Genomic DNA, 7713 nt, shown 5'->3' with positions numbered 1-7713 from the left:
TCTCACTGAAAGGCCAAATTATATCAAGGCTGCCAAGTTGCAGGCCAATTTATCTGAGAGGGTTTTCGTTATTATTTTCCCGTTTGGGCCAGTAAATATTTTATGTTCGGATGTTATTGATGCTGCTATTATTAGAAGTCATATTGTCTGTTGTCACATCAGGTACCACATTAGTAGTTGTAGCTTGGGTTGAGGGACAAACGGGAGGGGACATGGACATTTTTCTGGAAACTCCAAGACTTTTCAGTACCCCTTTGGAATATTTTGACCAGTAGAATCGCACCACTTTGAACAATATCAGAATTAGAATCAGAAAGCCTTTAATTGTCTCACTATGGGGAAATTTGCAGTCCACAGGAGCAATTTGAAAAGGGACTAGGGAGTGAAAAGATAAAAAACAAGATATTGTAAGCATAATAAAAAATATCAGAAGACTTAAAGGACAACCGATGTCTCCGGACAAGTTGTGTCCATAATTTGTAATGACTTCTACTGAGCGTATTTTACAAAGATTCCACCGCATATAGCTATATTTTACGTTTTAAGACTCGCGCTGAATCTTCCGGAAGTCTTGTTTTTGAGTTGGTGACGAGTGCTTACGTTACGTCACTGAAGGACCACCCCTGACCGAAAAAAGGACACATTGTAGCAGTCCTTCCATCACGTCAATGCATTTTGCTGTACTTTGTTTGATCTGAAAACATATATATATTATATATAATATATATATATATATATATATATATATATATATATATATATATATATATATATATATATATATATATATATATATATATATATATATATGTATATATGTGTATGTATATGTATGTATATATGTATATATATATATATATATATATATATATATATATATGTGTGTGTGTGTGTGTGTGTGTGTGTGTGTGTGTGTGTGTGTGTGTATATATATATATGTATGTATATATGTGTGTGTATATATATATATATATATATATATATATATATATATATATATATATATATATATATATATATATATATGTGTGTGTGTGTGTGTGTGTGTGTGTGTGTATATATATATATATATATATATATATATATATATATATATATATATATATATATATACAGTAAAGTCTCGTTATATCGATATTCAAGGGAGTCCGAAAAAATATCGATATAACCGGGACTATCGATATATCCGACCCTGTTTGCATGTAATTTTCTCCGTGCGTGCATAGAAATAGTATCGATATAAGCGGGACTATCGATATATCCGATATCGATATAACGAGACTTTACTGTATATATATGTGTATATGTGTGTGTATATATGTGTGTATATATATATATATATATATATATATATATATATATATATATATATATATATATATATATATATATACAGTATGCATGTGCGTGTGTCTGCATTAACATTTGAAATTTCAAAATAATCTTCACTAAGATACAAACATTTCATCAATAAAAAAAACGTAATAAAGGTGACAGAGGCGAGAAAGAGCCCATTCCCCTTTCACGGGTCGTTGCAAGACTGAAAACTAACGTGAAATGAATGTTTCATTTGATGCATGAGATGAACATTACGTGTTCAGAAAATTTGAAATGATGCGGATAGCAACAAGAGTCAAATGGTGCAGCCAGCTGCGAAAACTGCTTGCGGCCATACATTTTTTATTCAGCACTTAGAGTGCTAATTAAATGATGAAGAAGAGAAATACGGCTTTTGGACTGCTAACAAAAACACCCGAGCGACAATGAAAGCTTCTTTCTTGAATGGGATCTATTGCAGGTCTTGTAATATCCCATCAAAATGTACGGTTTGGTTTTGATGAGAGTTCCATCTTTTTGGCTTTGTCTCATCTGATTAGGTGTGACCAAATGACATTCGGCTATTGCGTTTTTATTTCCCCAAAGAGAAATAGCCTGAAGAAACGGCAGATGTATTCTCGTTATTTTTCTTTCAGCTTGCTTTGCTTTGCGTTGCGTTGCTTTGCTTTGCGTTGCGTTGCTTTGCGTTGAGAGTACAATTGCACAAAAAGGAGGAGGAGGAGGAACAGAAACCAATTCAAGAAGCCCAACAAGTGACTCAGATAAAATATTTTATTTCTGCTTATCGTTTTGTGTGCGTGCACGTGCGCCAAAGTCCAGCTTGCTTCTCCAATGCGTCTCCCTTCATTTCGCCGCCACACAAAAACTTGCACACACGCACTTGTCCTGCTGAGTGAAAAGCAGTAAGGATAGATAAGTGGTTGCATGCTGAAAGGAAGTGAAAGAGACGAGGTCTCCATAGCAACACCGAGCGGTTGTTGTGCTTTTTTATTGTTTCATTTTTACCTTCATATCTGTCATGCTGAATTGCCTTCACCTTTCTTTTTTCGACTTGGTGTGTGTTCATTTCCTCTCCCAAAGGGGCAAACGTGGGTCACTTCATTAGGTACGGCTGCACATGGAAGATCTTCTTCTTTTCCTTTCGGCTCCTTTCGGCAACAAATCAGTGTCCTCCATCTTGAGAGGGCTGATCCGTATGTTTGTTTTGGCCAAACTTTTACGTTGGATGCCCTTCCTGACACAACCCTCTGTATTTATCCGGGCTTGGGACCGGCACAAGAATATATATATATATATATACACACACCTATCTATCGATTTATCTATCCATCAAGCTAGCTATCTAGCTGGCTAGCTAGCTCCTGAAATTGCTGGGCTAGGGCCAAGTAACCCGATGTCATGTTTTCCCATCTACATTTGAACTCACATCTATCAATTTTATTATGCAGAAAAGTACATTAAAAAATATTCCGCCCGGAAAAAAAAAAAGAATAAATGCATCTGAATTAGGAATCACGACCTGCCGTGTGAACGTCGCCCAGGAATCGCTTTGAATGCGAGCACTGTAATTGCGTTCAACACTGCCAAATTGCTAAAACCCGGTCTCCATTTATGAGCAATTTCATATTCCTCTTTTCATGCTCCAATTCCAGGCACTCTGGGACACTTTATTGCAACCAGGAATCCTATTTGGTTATTTACTGTGTGGGCTTTTCTTTGGACAATGTTGTACTTTTTTTTTTCAGCGACAACCAATATATTTTTATTCATCTTTTTATTGGGTGCAAAAATGCCAATTTAATCAAAATAATCGAAACTCAAGAGAGTCCTCTGACTGTGAAAGAAATACAAACATAAACACGTGCTTTCCAACTCCAAACTAATCCCGTTACAGTAAATGCTCCTCGTGATATTCCCATTTCGTTTGTTTTCCCCACTGCTAGCGCTTTAATATTTATTTTTTTTTTTCATATCCGCCCAGCTCTACGGCTCTTCTCCTGCAGGACTTCATGGATGGTCTCAAGGACAAACTATCTCCCCACTGTAGCGTACTGTGTGTGCAGTGCATGCATGGGGTGTTGGTGTGTGTGTGTGTGTGGGGGGGGGGGGCACACATGGGCCGGAGATTGGGAATTTGCTGCCATGGTGACAAGGCTCGCAGTATCTAATAACGGGATGTGGACAAGTCTGCAGTTTGCGGGAGGGGGTTGGCGGATGGAGGAGAGCAACAGAGGGAAAAGTAGAAAAGGAAATACGTTTTGTGTTGCATTCTATCATCATCATCTTTTCGTTATGAAATTGTGACATCACCGATACCCCTGCGACAATAATAATAATAATACATTTAATTTCTAAGCGCCTTTCAAAACTCTCAAGGACACTTTACAGTCACGGGATCATGTACGTTTACGTTTTGCAGCGTCATAGCTATCTGTTAGCTATCTATTAGCTAGCTATCGTTCTATCCGAGTTACTTAGGTATCTATTAAGCTGTCTATTAACTACCTAGCTTTCTATCTGAGTTACTTCCAGGTAGTGTGAAGGCCTAGCTAGCTATCTGTTAGCTATATAGTAGCTAGCTAGCTTTCTATCTGAGTTACTTAGCGCTATATTAGCTGTCTATTAGCTAGCTAGCTTTCTATCTGAGTTACTTCCGGGTTGAGTGAAGGCCTAGCTAGATATCTATTAGCTGTCTATTAGCTACCTAGCTTTCTATCTGAGTTATTTCCAGGTTGAGTGAAGGCCTAGCTAGTTATCTGTTAGCTAAATATTAGCTAGGTACATTTCTATCCGAGTTACTTAGCTATCTATTAGCTGTCTATTAGCTACCGAGCTTTCTATCTGAGTTATTTCCAGGTTGAATGAAGGCCTCGCTAGTTATCTGTTAGCTATATATTAGCTAGCTAGCTTTCTATCCGAGTTACATAGCACTATATTAGCTGTCTATTAGCTAGCTAGCTTTCTATCTGAGTTACTTCCGGGTTGAGTGAAGGCCTAGCTAGATATCTATTAGCTGTCTATTAGCTACCTAGCTTTCTATCTGAGTTATTTCCAGGTTGAGTGAAGGCCTAGCTAGTTATCTGTTAGCTAAATATTAGTTAGCTATATTTCTATCCGAGTTACTTAGCTATCTATTAGCTGTCTATTAGCTACCGAGCTTTCTATCTGAGTTATTTCCAGGTTGAGTGAAGGCCTCGCTAGTTATCTGTTAGCTATATATTAGCTAGCTAGCTTTCTATCCGAGTTACATAGCACTATATTAGCTGTCTATTAGCTTGCTAGCTTTCTATCTGAGTTACTTCCGGGTTGAGTGAAGGCCTAGCTAGCCATCTATTAGCTGCCTATTAGCTCGCTCGCATTCTATCTGAGTTACTTCCAGTCGCAGACGTCTTGTACGTTGTACGCCCGACGTAAAAGTTGCACGCATCCGGGCAGTGTCCACAAAACCGGATTATTTCTGAAAGGCGTTTGACAGGCCGCCTTGAGTGAGGGTGTCTGTTGCGTGGGCAGTGGCAACAGGTCCATGTTTATTTTGCAGGTTTTCTGCGCGTGGTTGCCATAGTGAATCTGACAGGGAGAGTTTGCTAAGTGCTTTAGTAAGTGGAGTATAATTATCGCAGTATACAATTTCCATAAACGTGCTGCTTTTATGATATGTCATTGCATGTAAATAAGTGGTTTTGAAAGGCAATGAAATGTATTATTATTATAAAAATGGAAAATTCTTTATTTGATTGTTTCACCATGTGGGATCTGATGTAATGGTGATACAACAGCTGTCTATCTAGGCAAGAGTATGAGCTGCAGTTTTGAAACTCTTGAGTCATTTGCTTGTTTTTATGTCACTCATTCCGCTGCCACATTTGACAAGAACAGTGAAAACTGGCAGAGGATTTTTTTTATGTGGAAAAAGTTTATCTTTCACGCTCAGATAACTTTAAAAAAAGAATGATTTTTATTTTTTTCTTGTGCTGCAAGTCAAGTTTAAATGACACCAACATTGCTTGCCACATTGTCACAAACCACAGAACATTGGCATTGATATCGATTAAAGAATTTATTTGTGCCATTTTGAGGCAACAATGGGGGATAAATCTCTCACCCAAAAAAAGAAGCACAAAGGGGCGACCTCCTGTGGCCACCTCCGTTTCCACAGGCTGATAAATTCCTTATATGGAGCTTGGACGCCCTCTTCTGTCAGCTTTTGGGTGCAACACGAGGTTTTCAGACCAAACAAGTACAGCAAAATACATTGACGTGATGGAAGGACTGCTACAATGTGTCTTTTTTCGGTCAGGGGCGTTCCTTTAGTAGAATCACAAACATGACATAAACATGATTAACATTTTCAAAAAACGGTCAACATGTGTAGAATAAATAAATGTTTTGGATGAAAGAGCTTGCGCGGTTTATTATCATTGACAGCAATTCGACAGCAGGTATAATAGCAGGTTTGTTCCATTTCCCTTCCAGAGTGTGCAGATTTTCACCGCTTAGCAAATGCTGCCCCATTCGATAAAAACATGGCAGTCGCCTCTTTATGTGACTCTCCCACAAATCACAGAGGCAAAAGGGAGCCAACTGAAATAAGTCCTAGCGTCTAAATGACTTTCGACTGTCAGAGATCACCAAAGCGAGTAACCCTCATGATTTATTTGGTATGGTTTTTATGGCGGATACCCTTTCTGACGCAACTCAGGTGTGAAATTGTCCATCGCAGTATAGAACCAGAAATTGAAAGGATAGAAAACAAGATATTCTAAGCATAACAAAATAAGAATGTCAACTGTATACTGTGTGTGTGTGTGTGTGTGTGTGTGTGTGTGTGTGTGTGTGTGTGTGTGTGTGTGTGTGTGTGTGTGTGTGTGTGTGTGTGTGTGTGTGTGTGTGTGTGTGTGTGTATAGAAACATCCCTCGCAAAGACTTAAAGGACAACCGACGTCTCCGGACAAGTTGTGCCCATAATTTGTAAAATGGCTTCAAATGACTTCTACTGAGCGTATTTTAATAAGATTCCACCGCATATAGCTATATTTTACGTTTTAAGACTCGCGCTGAATATTCAGGAAGCCTTGTTTTTGAGTTGGTGACGAGTCCGTACGTGACGTCACTAAAGGAACGCCCTTTACCGTAAAAAAGACGCTTTGTAGCGGTCCTTCCATCACGTCAATGTATTTTGCTGTACTTGTGTTGTCTGGAGACCTCGTGTTGCACCCAAAAGCCGCCAGAAGGCCAGAAGAGAGCGTCCAAGCGCCATATAAGGAATTTATCAGCCTTTGGAAACGGAGGTCGCCATTTTGTGCCTCTTTTTTTTGGGTGAGAGATTTTCCCCCAATGTTGCCTCAAAATGGCACAAATAAATTCTTTAATCGATTGGAAACATGTATGCTTTCCTCTTCAGAACTATTTGAATCATATTCATAACTGGATGTGTAACAAGAAAGCATATTCTCCGAATCTGAAGCCATTGTTTTGATTCACACGCAAGGCAAGACGTCTTGGCGTGACGTCACGAACTGGGGGGCGGGACTATCTGAAAATGCCCAATTCGAAGCTCAATTTTTTTTGCAGATTTTGGACACTTTAAGTCATTTTTATTGGTGTTTTGCATTTGACTAAAAATATCATACTGCGTGTTTTGGGTATTTTAGATGCTGTAAAACGTTTTTCTGGTGTCAGTTAAAAAACAAAAAAGTGATGTTGGTTGTCCTTTAAGTTGTGCATTAGTATATTAAGGAAAGCGTACAACTTTGGTATATTTGGTCTGGAAATGACACCATTGTCAAAAAATGTAGAAAATCATTTATAGGTAGCTCTGACGTTTGCGAGGTAACGCAACCTTATGAATCAATGAAAATGTTTCTTCAGCCGTCATATGTACTTCTTTGAAGCTGGTAACCCTGCTTATTTCACATAAGTGTGACAACAATTTTTATTCTTGCATTAAAGACGTGTTTAAAGCAGCAGTCATCATGGAAAGCTGTCATGGAAATATCAAATGAAAAAATAAATTAAACAGTTAGATGTATTTAGTGATTTGTACTTTAAAGTTCTTGTCCATTTAACTTCACCGTTTTAGGATTTTTTTCAAAATCGCCGAATTTTCACATTTACCGTTCAAATACTAAGTAGAGACGAGTGATGATGTCATTGATGACGTCAGGGCCTCACCAGCCATGAACCTCACCGCACGTCACTGGTTTAAAGATATCTTGCCCAAGTATACAAGCACACGAAACGACAGCTGAATACAGACAAAATGCCAAAAGTCATCAAAGCTCGTGATCATGTGCAATAAATTCATAAATCATACACACCCGCTACTGGGCCCTCTTTCCACCCACTTTCACAAATTTTGGGGCGAGCCGCCATTAC

Source organism: Hippocampus bargibanti, linkage group LG12 (genome assembly GCF_051943395.1).
Source record: "Hippocampus bargibanti isolate YZ-2025 linkage group LG12, ASM5194339v1, whole genome shotgun sequence".
In the NCBI taxonomy this organism is placed as follows: Eukaryota; Metazoa; Chordata; class Actinopteri; order Syngnathiformes; family Syngnathidae; genus Hippocampus; species Hippocampus bargibanti.
Note: the sequence above shows the minus strand (reverse complement) of the source record.